The 9,044-nt window shown below is 38.5% G+C and overlaps 1 non-coding gene across 1 annotated transcript; it reads left to right on the top strand.

Moving 5' to 3' along the window:
- The first annotated feature begins 8,416 nt into the window (after window positions 1-8,416).
- LOC148119310 (U6 spliceosomal RNA) lies at window positions 8,417-8,523 on the top strand. The gene has a single exon (XR_015735387.1). It is a non-coding gene; the product is annotated as a U6 spliceosomal RNA (small nuclear RNA).
- The last annotated feature ends 521 nt before the right edge of the window (window positions 8,524-9,044 follow it).

Below are 9,044 nucleotides of genomic sequence, written 5' to 3'. Positions count from 1 at the left end.
CCATTACAAACTCCCAGGAAGCCCTGTGCAGGGAATAGCCTTCCCTGGCTCAGAGGACAGATTAAATGACCTGGTAATTGTATACCCTTTTTCTTCTAGAACTTCTATGAATACAAATGAACTGTTCAGGGGGAATCTCAGTAATAGGAACCTTTCAATGATCTGATCATGAGCCAAACATTTCTGCATAGCTGCTGCCCAAGGACTCCATCAGCCCATAATGAATATGAATTTGGAGGTTTTGTGACTTATATGCTGAAGTAGCTGGTTGCTAATGTTGCCTCAAATATTAACAGTGTGCGAATTTGCTCTCCTATCTTCTTTGACACTTCAAAGCAGATGATGACATTTAAAGAACAAAAAAATACTTTCGATGTTTCAATTTGATACATAAAATTTACATTCAAGAATAGAATGGTTATGAGTGTCAATCACTATATATTTTTATAGTTCAGACTCATGTATGGGACTAGTGAGTTGGTTCATCAAGTAACCATGTTTATAGCCATGCCTAATCACCTAAATTCATTCCCTGGAACTCACAAGGTAGAAGGAGAGCTAACTCTCTCCAGTTACCATCTAGACTCCACAAAATGCTAATAATAAAATCTAAAACTGAATAAAATCATTAAGAATAAAAATGTGAGCAATAGCCTTCAATTATGCATCTTGAAACATCATGAGCAACACTTGGCATGTGAAAGGTAATTCATAAATTAAACTTTAAAAAAATTGTTTAAATTGTAAAGGTAAAGAAAAAAAATGCTTTTAAACATTTATAATTCAGAATAGAATTCAAGGGAAAACTCCAGTGGCAACACAGACTGCTGTGCATGAAGTGTGTGTGTGTGTGTGTGTGTGTGTGTGTGTGTGTGTGTAAGAGGGAGAGATAGAGAGAGATAGGGAATGTGTTATGCATACCATTTGAATTTTGGGCTCAATAATTAATGTTTACTAGGTTATAGCACCCCATTAATTAATTAATGCTATCATTTGCCATTTCCTTTCCTTTCTTTTGTTTCCCTGCCCCTCATCAATCTCTTTGTCTCTTTTTCATCTTTCATTTTCTTCCTCTCTTTCTTTGTTTTCTTTCTTTGTGTGATTGGGTCTGTCCTACCTGTCAGCTCCCAAATGACATAATAGAGACTTCTCAATAATTATAAATGCCTGGCTGATAGTTTAGGCTTACTACTAACTCTTAAACCTTAAATTAACTCCTTTTTATATACCTACTTTTTCTCTCATGGCTTTGTTCCCTTTACTCTATACTACCAACGCTACTTCCTCCCTGTCTGGATGGAGACTATACCCTTAATCTTCCCAGCATACTGGTTGCCTGAAAATTCTGCCCAGTTATTGTCTCTTCAGCTTTTTATGAAACCATTAAGAATGATACATCTACAGTATAGAAAAAGATTATTCTATAACATTTCCTTCTTTTTGCCTAAATGAAAAAGAAAAGCCTTAACTCTAAAACAGTAAAGCTGTACATAATAATTATAATGATCAGATAAGAATTACGTTTATGACATGTAGTCCAACTGTATTTGGCAATTTTCAGGAAAATAGTTTATTATTTATCTTATCTTGGGGAGTTGAAAGTTCTATACCTAATTTATCTTCCATAATAGCTAACAAAAGTATAACTATGACTATCTAGTCTTCGATTATATCATAGACCTAAGAAGAATATAATATTACCTTAGTTAAAAGAAAGTACAGAGCAAGTAACTAACTTCCAAAACTAAAATCAACAACTGGCTACCTGGATAATCACCCAAGGTTCCTCTGCAATTTTGGGGCACCCATCTTTACCTATAGGCCTAGAATATCTCACAGACTTTTCCCTGATGCAGGAATATTTGAAAGAATGTTCTACCCTTTCTTGACAAAGTTTGGCAGTTACTTTTCTCTGTGTCCTGATGATCTAGTTTTGACAAAATACTTTAGTGGTCGAGGGAAAGTCAGTTTCTTGCCCAAATGGTAGTCTTTGTCACACAGAAAGTAAGCTCCATATGGAGGTTCTTTAATGCACATAATCCTTTTTTGAAGCAAATTCATACTGCCAGGAGCAGACCTGTCTCATTGTCATAAAAAGCTTTAAATTACTAAAACATTTTCAGTGCCATATTCTATAGGTTTTTGACTTTTTGAAGATCAAGTATCTGTCTAAAGTGTGTCTCAATATGACCATGAAAGCAAACCTAACATGACTATAAGTTTGATAGTTACAGATGACTAATTATTAACCTGTATTTATTATCCCAACTCACTGTGGGACAATGGTCTTGTACCCGGTAAAGATTTGTCACTTGTATTGCTTTAATAAAATGCTGATTGGCCAGTATCCAGGAAGGAAGTATAGGCAGGATGACCAGAACAGGAGAATTCTCGAAAGAGGGAAAACTCAGTCTGCAGTCATCACCTAGACACAGAGGATACAAGATGTGAATACCTCACTGATAAAAGGTACCAAGTCATGTGGCTAACACAGACAAGAACTGTGTGTTAATGTAAGATGTAAGATGTTAGAGTTAATTAATAATAAGCCTGGGTTAATAGGCCAACCAGTTTATAATTAATTTAGGCCTCTGTGTGTTTCATTGGACAGCTGTGGGACCTGGGTGGACAGAAACCTCTGCCAACACTAACTAGCTTTCAAAGACTAAAATTTTACATAACCTTTAAGTGAGTTGGATAGGTACAATACTTTAAACAAGAAGAGAAATAAAGCAGTATAACAATAATAACCTTAAATTTGTACCAGACCAATGTTAAAAGTTTGATACTAGTGGGTATTCAAAAACAGACTCAACAATGCACCCTTTTATTTCATTATTTTATACTATATCCCCCCTTTTTCTTCTCAAGAGATCTTCAAATCTAGTCTCCTTTCTTCAGTTTTTTTCTCTGACCCTGATCAATAACAAGTTGTACCCAAACTCCTTAAATGATGACAAACCTCCTTAAATGATGAACAACCAAAAACCAACAGTCACATCTCTTGGGAATGTAGGTGTTATATTCTCAAGACTGTTTCCCGTTATCTATGGGTGCTGGAACTTTAAGGAACCCTGAAAAAATGAAGATAATGGTCACGTCCTGGAAGAGTGAGTTTATTAGCCATTATCAAGACTCTGCACAGTGGGAAAGTGCAAAGCCTATCTGAAGTCCTGGCTGGAGGAGTGAGTGAGGCTGGGCCATCCCATCTGGCTCCGTGCAGCTGTCCTGGATACAGAACACTGAGAAAGCTACAACAGAGACAATCTGAGAGACTGGGTAACTCAGGTCAGCCTCTTTTCACATTTGTGTCTGGTCCCTTTGCTCTGAAAACGCATAAACTTTCAAAGGTAACATACACATCTGCATTGACAGAAGTATGAATGTGTGGTGTATACAAGGCAGGTAAAGATGATTTTCTGCTTTATATTTGAACAGATAAAGGGCAACTTTCAAATTGATAAGTCCATTTGGACTGTATAATCAAATTGTAGTATAAATTTTTATCCTTGCCATATGAAAGGATGACACATAATAATAAATTATGAGGACTCTGTAGTCAATGAGATTCATCATGTCTCATTCTGTCTCAGAGCTTTCCCATGTCAAGAGATATGTTTGCATGTTACCTATTCTGTCTCCCCCATGTCTGTAGTCAAAATACTCAGGAGGTCTCCCCCAGTCAAATCTGATCTCTATTAAACTGGAAGGACTCCACAGCCGTACATTTCCTGTTGAAAGGAAGGCATAACCTCTCTTCCAATGCAACACATTGTTCAACTTCCATTTGGAAGTTGAGACAATGTTAAATATATAGGTTTAATTTAGCAGTTTCTATAATAAAATGTCTCTCAGTGGCTATTGTATTTTTACATTAGTATTTAAAGAATTCACAGCACAAAAGACATTATATAGGATTCAGACTGTCTATTTCCCATCCTCACGTGACTATTTTATTACTATACTCTCTCTTTGAAGACTATTATTTTAAAACTATAGTTTGAGAAACATGTCTTGCAAGCTGCGTTTGGTTCTTCCCTTTTTGTATGTTTGAAACCTTTTAAAAAGAACTTTCTCAGATCTTATGTAGAAATAAGTACCTGCACATTGGGTGCCATTTTTAGGAAGAATTTTCTGTCCTACCTGCCAGCTGCCAAATAAGTTAATTATAAAAGTTTGGCTGATAGCATAGGCTTGTTACTAACAAGTTCTTACAACTCTAATTAACTCATTTTTTTTCAATTAACTTTCTGTCTCATGACTTTGTTCCCTTTACTCTTCACTGCCCATGCTGCTTCTTCTCTGTCTGGCTGGAATCTCCACTCCCATTAATCTTCCCTGTGCGCATGGGTCTGAAAATTCTACCTTACTATTGACTGTTCAGCTTTCTGAAGCAATCAGAATGACACCTCTTCAAAGTGTGCAAATAGACTATCCCAGAAAGACTCGTCGTTTCTGTACTGCTAGCCTGAAGTGACGTCACTGCAGTGGTGACACAGCTTCTACCACCACACCTCCAGAAAAATAAGTTAGAATTGGACAGTATAAGAAAAGCAACGATCTTTGGGGACATTGTTGCAAATGGCTCCCGTGGACACGTGATGGTATGAGATTCAGAGTAATGCCTCTGGTGAGATCTGGTGAGATTTTAGTGGCCAGATCACATGAGTCCTGGGAATAAATTGGCATGATGGATCAGATAGGAGATGCTGCAAGTGCAAACAGGCCAAGAGGAAATGAAGATGGTATCCTCTACACAGAGGAAGCTCCTCCCCTGTTCAGTGACTGTGAATCAGGCTGGGATGGGGAGGGGTCTGCTTATTCTACAACATGAGGAGAGTCATCATATTGACAGGTGCCATAAAAGATGAGTGCTTTTCACTCTGCAACACGCCTGTCTGTTTTCTTGGAAAGATAAGATAAAAAAAAAAACAACCAAAACTAGAGAGTATATTTAGAATAAAAACAAAGAAAAAAAAGTCCAGTATTTCTCCCGAAAAACTGTACAGGAATCTGGAAGAAAAGTGAGGGAAACAAGCAAGGCACAGAGAATGTCAGCGGTGTCGTGACCCTCCTTGGTGGAAATAAATCTTTGGTTCTTGCAAAATTAAGATGACTAATGCTTAATTTTCAAAGTTCTGTGGATGTGTTGCTTTGTAAACAAAGTTTTTTCATTTTCAATACAATCCTCTAACCCACAGCTGATTGTTTTGAGCATGGTCATGGTGGATCAGGGCTGTGGAGAAAGGAATTGCTGTAGGCTATAAAACAAACATAAAACAAACACCTAGAACTCAACCTCCACCAGAAGTGGAGTGAGTTCAAACAGCGACAAGTGGAATTCATCAAAGTTTGAATCCAGATTCTCTTACCTTCAGGATGGGTCCCTGCACAACCATCTGATTCGGTTGTCATGTTGGAATGCTTGACGAGGAATAATGTTCGCAGGCAAATATTCCAAGCCAAGTTGAAGGTCCAGAAAAAAAAAAGACCTTAACTTGAAATAGTCATCTTATAGATATAGCAAAGCCTTAGGAAAATAAATGAGACTCAGAATCACTAAGGACTCATTCTGTCTGCATATCTTCATGTCAATCAATTGATAGCTACAGAGAAATAGACTATAGAGAAAGCCACACAGCTAGAGCGTCTCAGTTCCTGGATAAATAGCAGAATGCAGAGTCCAGTACTTCCGTGAATATGAACATATTGCTTCCCCATTTTAAAATCAATCTGCTCGTTCTTAGGTGGTGGAGCAGATAAGCAAAGCTGTCAGTGCCACACATACTCTGAAGGTGACATCTGTGCACGCAGGTTTCATCCGTCCATTGTCTGAGTCGCTTTAATCGCTCATCTTCGCAGCTGTCGAAAAGGACCCTTCACTCACGCTTTCCGGAGGCAGGGAAATGGAGCTGCCTGTCTATTTCGTCCACTTACAAAGCGACTGTGTTTCTGAGGGTCTGAGCCTCTCTTTGGGGGATGCAGCTGTTTCTTAGCACTGGTTCTTTTATGCCTCAGAGAAGAGAAAAAACAAATAGCTCTATTTATTGCTTAGAAAAATATGTATCTGTTTTGAATTTGCAGCAATTAGATTTCTCAAAATGAATACATTGAACTTGAATCTTTCTGAGGTTAAGAAATAATAAGGCACAAGCTTGATTACTGAAAAGCCTCTTCTTGTCCGTGTCTCATAATTTTTAAATTTATTCAGCAGTCATTACTGCTATTTTCTTCGAAATCTGCCCCCTTTGGTATTACTGAATCTATGGGAACATCATGGGGGCTCTGAGGATGTTTCAATGCTTGCTGTAAGCAGCTACCTCATCAGGCACCCTCCCATTTCCCAAACACCCATGGACCTGATAAATGTAGTGGTGATTTCCTGTATATAGAAACAAATAAAAACATCGGTATTTAAGCCATTTGGGCTCAGCAGCAAATAGCTATGGTACCTAATGCGGAGCTCTTTTCAGGTTGAACATTGTCCAGGTTTGCAAATCGCTTTGGGTTATGGAACTACCACCTCACATATTTAAAAATTTGCTTGTTTTTGTTACAGTACTTCCTCCTGGCAGGACCCTGGTAGATTCAGCACGTATTACCCAAAGCCAGCTTCAGTAAGTAGTTCTGCTGATAGCAATGCAGAACCTACCTCAGGGTAATAATTTACAGCAGCAGTGCTACAGGTGGCTCACAGTTGTGTTGTTGCTTTAGTTTTAAAATTACATGTATTTATTTATTGGGAGTGCGGAGTGTGACATGTTTTTGGAGATCAGAAGACAACTTGAGGGAGTGAGCGCTCTCCCTTTGCCATGTGAGTTCTGGGAATCCATCTCAGGTCATCAGACTTGACAGCCAGCCCCCTTACCCACTGAGGTAGCCCAACAGCCTATGGTTTACCGTTTAGTACAGTGTGTTAGACAGATGGAAACAGCTAATGATTTGGTGGGTCATGGCATAATGCCATTCCAATAAGTTTATCCAATAGTCTGAATTCAACCAGGGATCACATGTGAGGTTGTTGTATTTTCCCCTACTACTGCTTTCAGCCTAGCTGCACCAAACCTGGCTCTCTAAGCCATTACAGGAATCTCAGATGCATCTTCAGGGGTTCTTGAAAATTCTCAGTTTTGTGTACTTTACCCTGGCTGGGCACCTCAAAAATAGATCCACATTAATCATTACCTTATCCCCTTCCTGGCCCTGCTCAGGCTTCAGATTTGAGCTTGACACGCGGAGCTGGGTGGTAAAGAAAGGATTAGTGAAGAATCTTGAGGGCTTCTGGAGATGCTTACCTTTGCATTGCTGTGCATGGTATGTGGGAAGAGGCACCGGCGGGGCTAGTACTCAGGGTGGGCTGTGACTATACCTTGTCCATTCTATATTCTTGTATTTTCTCTATTCTTTTGTGCTGGTAATTTCATCAGCACAAAAATTAGATTGAGGTGATGATGCCTCATGGTCCCTCTCTATTACTCATCTTGGGTTCTTGTCATCAATAGTTCTTTAAATATTTGTTAGAGGATTCTAATTTGCCTCATATTCTCCATAACAAATGAATACTTTTGAAATATCTCCAGTCTCCCTGTTCTTTATTAATTTGTATAATCTAAGGTCTAGAGAGAACTTCAGATGTAGTTAATGTTACAGAGCCTCAAGAAGCTTAGAATATTCTCTGTCCACTTTAAATTCAAATAGCTATTTCAGGAACAGCATAGAAATCATCAGACACTTGGACTATGTCTTTGAAATTAGTTTGCATTATTCCTTTGAATGAGGCAACAGATAGGTAACAGTCTGGTTGCCTCCTTAAAGAGGTCCTGACAAGTATTAATGCCACGAGTCTACATCTGAAGTGTGTACAAAACCTTCCTCTACATCCATAAAACTTTCTTACTAAAGTCTCCACTCAATAGTCATCCACGCTTGCGGAGTTTGCCTGAAGAGAGATAAAAGGAGAGCACGGAGATTTTGACAGTATGCGGATTATGGGGAAGGCATGATAAGAAGATTAGAAAGCCTATGAGTAAACAAATAGCAGAGATTTTTCCCCTTTGGTGAATACCAAAGGAAAGCATGAAAAATTCATTAGTAATAAGTCAGTAGTAAAATCTGTCTGTAGAAAGGTGTCTCAGGCACTTTACTGCTGTCTCTGCATCTTTGCTTAGCTAACTCACAGGAGATTCAGTGTAGGTCTTGTATGGAGATACATATTTAAATTAGGATATCTTTTTTTTTTTCCTGTTACCATAGAACAATTGTAAACCATTTTGGCGGGTCACACGGTAACATAAATGCTGTGGTTAAAGTCTACCTCTTTGAACTCCGTGCTATAATTTCTAGAAAAGCGCAGGGGAGGACACGATGGTGGAGGCAGAAAGACAGGGGTATTTGTGAGTCTAAAAAGGGGAAGGCAGTGCTCGCTTCGGCAGCACATATACTAAAATTGGAACGATACAGAGAAGATTAGCATGGCCCCTGCGCAAGGATGACACGCAAATTCGTGAAGCGTTTTATAATAAAAAAAAAAAAAAAAAAAAAAAAAAAAAAAAAAGGGGAAGGCATAGCAGTATACCCTGGACAGCCATGGGTAAGACAGATGAGGAGATAGAGTGAGGTAGTCATGGGTGAGACAGCTGCTGGGCAGCTTCCATACCCCAAAGATAGCCCATGAATGTTCTGTAGTCCTGGGAGACAGAGTAATATATGTTTTTTATTATTATGGAGACTATACATAATAGGCTAAATATTGCTACTTACCCTTACCCGTGCATGCATGTATGTGTGTGTCTGTGTGTGTGTGTGTGTGTGTGTGTGTGTGTGTGTGTAAAACACAGCACCATTTAAAGAACAAACAATTACAAGCTGGCCTGTAAATTGCTGCCATAGTGAACTTCGGAAATTCACATGCCTTGATTTTTCTTCCTATTTGCATTCAATTATCAATGAATTAGTTTTCTACCTGGTTTGTAACAGAAATAGTATGAACTAGTATCATAAAGTATCATTAAAATTCAATACAGTATCCAAAATAAATTAATACA

This window comes from Myodes glareolus, chromosome 17 (assembly GCF_982192425.1).
Source record: "Myodes glareolus chromosome 17, mMyoGla1.1, whole genome shotgun sequence".
NCBI lineage: Eukaryota > Metazoa > Chordata > Mammalia > Rodentia > Cricetidae > Myodes > Myodes glareolus.
This window is presented reverse-complemented; position numbering and strand designations above follow the sequence as displayed.